Raw genomic sequence first — 7594 nt, 5'->3', positions numbered from 1 at the left:
TCAGGCTCAGTACTAGCATGGCCTGGCATTAGCTTATCTTGCACTTTTTTCCTTTCATTTTGATGCAAAATTGTGTTTATAAAAGAAGCAGACAAAAGATTGCTTTGGTCAGACTTTTTGTTCCAGCAGGGTGGTATGCTAAAACTATAGAGAAAGGTGGTTGGTGCTGTTTACTTAATGAAATAAACCAAACTACAACCACAGATTTAGATAAATTACAGCTCTTAGCTTCAAGATTTATTGGTTTTGGGAAGAAAAACAGAGTTTTTCCCAGGCTTATTTTTGCTACTGACTACATTCTTACAAAAACAGGAATTTGGCGGAAAAGCCTCTTTCACTTGTTCTTCGGGTCTATGAGCTATGCTGAACACCATCTTTGCCTGATGAGGTGGGTCCCAGTTAAAAAGAGTGCCATTTCTCTCCTAGGGTTAAATCTGCACTACTACAGCTCCAGAAAAGGTCTCCAAGGTCTGAACATGTCTTTACTCATCTGGCTCCAGTGAGACCCCACGGGCCACCACCCAGGATATGTGGCGCCAAGGAAAGGGTACAGGCCTGAGGAGCTCTTACAGAGAACACCATTTGACTCTTCTTAGCCTGGAGTAGTATGTGTTGCTGAAAACTTATCATAAGCTCTTAGAGCAATAGTAATGCAGCCCACCTGGAAAAAAGATGTTTCATTAAAAAAACCCAGAAATAAAACCCAAGAAACCTCAAGGACTCCATTCTTTATCAATCTGCATCCCTTTCATCTCACACTCCTGCCAATGGCAACTCCCCCTCTTTCACCACTGACCCCAAAGAGCTCTATAAATAGCTCACCTGGCACAAATCAGCAGTAGGGAGCTGCTGATCTACCCTGGTTGAACAGCTGCCCTCAGCAGTTACTCCCCCTTAGGACTGATTCAAGAAATAGGGAGTGGAGTCTTTTGCTCCTTCTGTTTTTTCAATAGGGTTGGGCAATTGGTTTTTAGAACAAACCAGTCCTTCTACTTTAATTGTAAGCCATGTAAGCTCTGCAGAACTCTTCTTTTTGTTCAGTGTTTTTGCTGTTCTGCAACCAATATATTGGGTTGGGGATTTGTTGTTTTTTGCTTGTTTGTTGGTTATTTTCAGGAGGGGTTGAATGTCCTTTCTGGAAAGGTAAGAAGCTGTGTAAGAAAAGTGTGGATAAAGTGGATGATGTGAAGCAGAGGAGCTGTACTTTATGGCTGGATTCTGCTTCCTCTGTGCTAATTCATACGGAGTGGCAATAAATGTAGATGCTGAAGAACAAGAAAAAGAGCTGAGTGACCTCAAACCCAGACAATATCGTGCTAATTCTTTCACATAAATCAGAGCACGAGGAGCTTTGGCACACTCTGTTTAGTCAATAGGAATAATTTGTTACAGTATAGGAAAGAAAATGAGGGCAGATTGGAGCTCTGGTTCAGACAGGAGTGAAATCATTGACTAAATAAAATTGTGTCTGATCATGCATGAGCAGAGTTGGAGCTGTTGTTCATAACTCTGTGGTCATTAAAACAAAATGTATCCTTCAAAATGCAGGCTGTGCAATGCTTCACAAAGTGACTGTGCCTCATGCAAAATTAAAACCTTCTCTCAAGTGTAGGCTGTAGACTTTGGGACAGCAGGAGCTCCTTGAAGAGGTCCAGCATCTCTGGTCCCAAAGAGAATAGTGAGTAAATTGTTTTCTTGGACACTCTGACTTTTCTCCAGTGAAACATCCACAAAGAGTGAGCATAACTTGTAATGTAAAACAGCCACCCAAAGTATGGGAGCTCACTGGATGTTACAAGCAGAGATCAGCAATGGATTCAGACACATTTGTAAAAGAGCACACAAATCCTCCTGCCTGGGGTGCAAGAGGAGTCAGACCACTAAAGAAAGGTCTCTCTGTGCAGCCCCTGGACTTGGGCAAAGTCCTCAGCCAAAACCTCATCTATTCTCTTGAGACAGCATCTGGACAAACTTTGATGCAGAAAAAACCTTCTTGTCAGCCATTTTTTTCATGCTTCTCATTCATCCAGACCTCCCTTCCAGAAAAGCAAAATAATATTCACAGCCTTCTGATTCAGAGCAGCCAAGAAGCCATCCAATTTCCATCCCCCTTGCCATAATAGGGAGAAACATATAAACCTGGTGTTAGTGAAGTTCAGTCAACATACCCCAAAAGCATCACTTCTTTTTTCTTTGTTCCTTGCTTGTAACTTGGTGTTTTTGCAGAATGGGGGCATGGAAACAGAAGCATTGGGCCAAGGGAGAGTTTCATGGTCAAAAATCCAGGATTTGCTTCTCATAAAAGGAATAAATATTTGCACACATCAGCAGTTCAACCTCAAATGATTTAATTTTGGAATCCAAAGTTGTGGAGGGAGCATTTAATTCTGGCTTTGCTGATGTACTCCAGTTTGTGTAGCTCTTTCCCCATCTGTGGATTGTTATGTTGGTAGCTTTCATCCTCACCAGCTGATCTTTTTCCCAGTGTCATGTTGATTTATTTGTCTTTGTTGGAATTCTGATAACACTTCACCAATAAATTAGTTTTAAATTAAACTTTCTGTTGTGTCTTTTATGTTGGACCCAATGCATGTGCTGGAAAGGAAATTTCATTTCGGAGATACTTTATTCCTCTTTTTATCACCCTCTTCAGCTACAGACACACCAGCTGTTACATTCATTTTACTTTGGATGAAAGTTGCAAAAGCACTGCATAAATTATGAATAAAAATTTGCTGTTAGTGAAGATGACCAATTGTAAGAAACCTTTTAGACAGCCATAAACCAGAAGTAGCTGTAAATACGACTGAGTGTGCAGCCTAGCAAGAGAACCTGTGCCTGGCTTATGTGGTACCTGATAACAGAATGAACACCTGCTGTGATTGTCACTCCAAGCCTTCCCCTTTCCTTATTGTCAGGCCAATGCAAACACCAGAAAGCAGCACTGAAACAGTCTGGCTCAGAGCCTGAGCTTGTGCTTTGTTTGTCTTTATCCATTTATTTGAGTACATCACTGGTGTCCTGTGAGCAAGGAGTGCTCAGGCAGGGCTGGAGCTACTGGCTCTTCCATGTCCTGGTTCTCTCCCAGGATGGTCAGAGGTCACAGAATGGTAAGAGGTCCCAGGAGAGCTGTTCCCCTTTACCTCCCATCTGGCCTTCCCAGCAGCCTGCCCTCCACAGCATGTCCTTCCCACAGTTCAGACTCTGCTTTTCTTCCACTTTCATGACTGAGCAACTTTCCATGGTTAAGTTGAGAAAAGTCTTTCACTTATTGGGGAAAGGTTGCAGCAGCTGAGGCAGCCATGCAGAAATCCAAGAATAAGTGTTTTGCTTTCCATAAATCTAACAAAACACCCAAGCAAAACAAGGGTCTGCAGCAGTTTGTTACATCCTGACCTCTCCTGCAGTGTGGCTGAGAAACAAGCAAGGGAAGAAGGGAAAAAACCAAGTAAGGGACCAAATTCTGTTTGTATTGAGCCAGGCAAGGCTGCATTTTCTTTTCTTTAGCATCTCACTGGCCACTCCAGTGCTTTTACACAAGGCAGGAAATTGCTTCTCTCTGGAGCTCGTGACAGCAAGACCTCCAGCATTGCATGGAGCTGCTGGGTGCCTTGGACACGACAGCCATGGCACTCGCCAGGGCTGGGCAGCCACCTTGCCAGTGGGAGCCTTGACCTGCAGGCTGCACTCAGGTCTTTGCATTTTAGTTGCACTCTGAGGTGATGAGAGGAGGTGAAAAATGCGTGTTTGGCTTAACTGAATTCCAAAATGGAGTATTTTGTGATATAAAATATAAAAACACTGAGCACCATTTCTGCTGCAGTTTATTTTTGTAGCAGATGCCATTCATTCTCCCCTTGCCCCATCTTTTCAGCGCATTGTAAGTAGTAGTGATGTATTACCTTCTTGATGAAGCACTTATCTGGGGCCCATTACTGTAATGACAGAGTCCTCCATACTCTTTTGAGGTTTTATTATCAGAATGACTCCCTTGCTTCAAGCTGATTTTCATAAATCATCATTTTCTCATAAGCTTAAAGGAAAAGAATGGTCTTTTGGAAACCTGTGACCTACTTTATTGCGTGATTCCTCAGCACTGATCCAGCTGCCAGACCCAATGACAGAGTCACATCAACTCATGGTCTACTTCCAGGAGATTATTTTATATTATTACATTATTTTATAATCTCCTGGGTTCGAGTGGTCTTGCATGCAAGCCTTTATAGAGTCTTGCTCAGTACTGTAACCTTGAATTCTTTGCAGACTGGAATTGCTGCCAGACTTGTACACACAGGGACTGACTGCCTAGATCACACCTCCAGCCCTGGGATGCAGCTTTATGTTCCCACGGGGACAACCTGAGGAACACCTGCCTTGGCCACCCTGTCCTCCAAGAAGCAGGAAGTTCAGGTCAAGAAGGTGCTGGGAGGAAGCCCTTGGGGAGACTCACACCTCCTGCCAGCTCAGTGCTCTCATTCAGCCCACTCCACCTCTGCCTCAGAGCAGAAAGAGCATTCATGTCTTATCCTCTGTAATCTCTTATTATTTTTGGATAGGAAATCCAGAGGAATTCCTAACAGAAGCATGGAGAAAAAACAAACCTCTTTGTCCCAGTCCCCAGTATAAACATTTCCAGAACAATGTTAAACTGGAAGAAAATTAGGGCTCCTGAGGTTCCCAACCCGAGCCTACATCCCAGAACCCACGTGCAGGACGCCCTATACAGCACTCTGGCAGTGGCATTTCCCAGTGCAGATTTTCCCTTTGCATCCCAAATATTTCTCACCTGCATATGACATCTCTCTGCCACTTGGGACTAAAGGGCCACATCCCAGAGGCCAGGATCACCTCCGAGCAGCCAGCCCCATGTCATGGTGCCTACACCCCTCCTGCCATGGAGCAAGAGCTTCCTCCCACACTTTCTGCTGGGCAGAGTTCTCCTGAGAGATAATGCAGAGAAATCAGATTACACCCCCCCCACAGGCTTCAGCAGCTCTGGGATTCTTCTCTCTGTCATGGGAGATTTGCGTTTCCCTCCAGATTGCCTCTCCTGGCTGGAGTTTCCACACTGCACAGGCTGCTTTGCTCCCTGGAGAGGCTCACTGTCGGGTGCTTGTGCTTTGGGGTTGGCAGGGATCCTGCCCGTTCCGGTGACCGCTTTCTTTCCCAGGCATTGGGTCATTCCTGTATTAGTTCTTTGTTAAATCTTTGGATGTAGTTCATGTCTGAGTGTCCATTTGGTCTGATGTTTTTGGATGTTAGTCATTTTAAGATTTAGCAAGATAATTTTATTTTTTTTTTGGCAAATGATATCATCCCACTCTACAAATAAGGAAGAACCAGAGATACTTATGAATTTGGGATAAACACCAAAAGATTGTTTTCTTTAAGGAAAAAAAAGAGGCTGTTTAAATATTAAACAATATTTGGCTTCATCTTCTTCTAAACAGAAGCATTCTTTTGCTTCTGAACCACATTTTCATTTATAAATTGGCAACAGTCATAGAATGTTTTTAACAGCTTTCATAAAACTTCCCAAATGAGCCATTTTTGGTTTGTCGGAGTCTTTGTGATTTTCTAAAATTTTTGTAAAGTTTTCTTACCAGAACTCAAGCAAGACCTTGGTGCTTGGATTTGTGAACTGCTGTGGTGTGCAGAGCTGTTCCCCCCACTTGGACCAGCAGCTTTCTTAGCCTTGATATAGATTCCATTAACTTTTCCTTAGCATGTGGCAGAGGGACAGTCTTCATGGCAGCACTGAGCTGGAAGGGTCCTACTTCCAAGGAAACTTCTGATCTCCACTGAAGATATTGTCAGCCACAGTTGGTATGAAAGGAATTAATTTAATTTCTTCTCCGGGAATAATATGATGGGATTTGTCTTGTTGGTTTGTTACTTTTTTTTTTCTTCCTCCTGACATCCCTTGTACACCTCTATTTTTGTAATATATATTGGTTTTCACTCCTGCTTCCTTTATCTAGCTCTGTGCCAGGATTTTACAGTTGATGTAGACAACCAGATAATGAGCACGCATGAATCAAATGTGCTACTGGTTTCCTTAATTTTGCTTTTCACTTTGGGAACCATTGCAAAAATTCCAAAGGAAGCATATACTCCTGCATAAGACATTTGGGTCCTCTGCAATAGGTTAATTCTTAGTGACTTTTTGGGGACCCCTTTGAAATTGTGTTTCTCAAGCACCTCAGATTTCTAGGCCACAGGTTGAAACCAGTGGTTTAGTGCCCTGCATTAGTGACAGAGCTGAGGGTGATCTTTGAGTGATGGGGACACAGTGTCCCACTACTTCAGTATTCTCCAGAGCTTTATTGCCTCAGGTTCTTCAGCAATGCCACTTAAGTATGCACTGGGTCAGCAGTGCTGAGGGGAACCTTTTGTGCACCAAATCAGAAGGAAAAAATCAAAATAACTGGCCAAATAGTGTCTTCTTGATCCATTTAGCACTGGCCAAATCGTTGGGATTAATGAATGTAAATCCTTACAGCCGATGGGATTAGCATGTGTAGATTCCCTCTACAGGAAACCAGATGATTGGATGAGCTGTCACTGAAGTCACTATATTCCCTGTCTGCAATTAGTTAAAAAAAACTTTAATTGCAAACGAATTTATTCAGCTATTGCCTGTATGCAAAGTTTCAGGGAATTTTGACTAGATGGCGCATTTTTGTGGTCTGCGTTATTTCATTGTTGAGATGTTTCAAACAAAGGAACAATTGGATCAGGTTTCTTATAGGACCAAGTTTCTAATTAATTGCAAATCACACACTAACAAATTACCAGACCATTCATCTTGTACCCAGAGGGATAAGTGCTGCCAATTTGAGGAGGAGACTGTATTTTTCAAACATAACAAAGAAGCTGAATTCCTGTTTTCAGTGCAAAACGGAACTGTGCTTTAACTGTGAAATCCAAAATTGTGTCTATATTAGAACAGCTCTAATTTAACGATAAAATTCAATTATCTGCTGATGATACTGTCCCATTTGAATCCCTTGCAGAAATTTCCATCATTTCCCTAATACTATCTTTGGCCATCACCTGGAGGCATCTGTTCTGATGACTGCTGCCATTTCTCCTCTTCATTAGTTTCCTGACGCCCTTATTTTTTTGGCACTGATTTACAGCATTCAAGACAGGAAAGCAGCCTGAGTACCTTAACTTGGTGTCACTTGCAGACCGGTGCAGTGATAGGACAAAACACATCAGAGCCTCACAGGAAATAGCTGGGCCCCCTCAAAATGTTGCTTGTTCACCAGATGTGCAAGACCCGAACAGTTAAGAAAACAAAATGTGGCACTAAAATAAATGAGCAGCAAAATTCCACCTCTGAAATTTTAAAATTAAAAACAAAAAAGATATTAGGTTATAAATTTTAAAGAGGTGCATAAAAGCATATTGAAAAAGAGAGTGCAACACTGCTTCAATTAATTGATTTAATTTAGCCTACGTTTTTTGAACACTGTTTTTTCTGAAATAGGGAATAACAATTGATGGAGATAAATTATGCTTGGTTGTGAGTATTAATCACAGATTCTTGAAGGTGGATTCTGATGGGGCTTCCCCTTCTGCTTCCCTT

The sequence above is a fragment of the Lichenostomus cassidix genome, chromosome 6 (genome assembly GCF_008360975.1).
Source record: "Lichenostomus cassidix isolate B80296 chromosome 6, HeHo_3.0, whole genome shotgun sequence".
NCBI classification, from domain to species: Eukaryota; Metazoa; Chordata; class Aves; order Passeriformes; family Meliphagidae; genus Lichenostomus; species Lichenostomus cassidix.
This window is presented reverse-complemented; position numbering follows the sequence as displayed.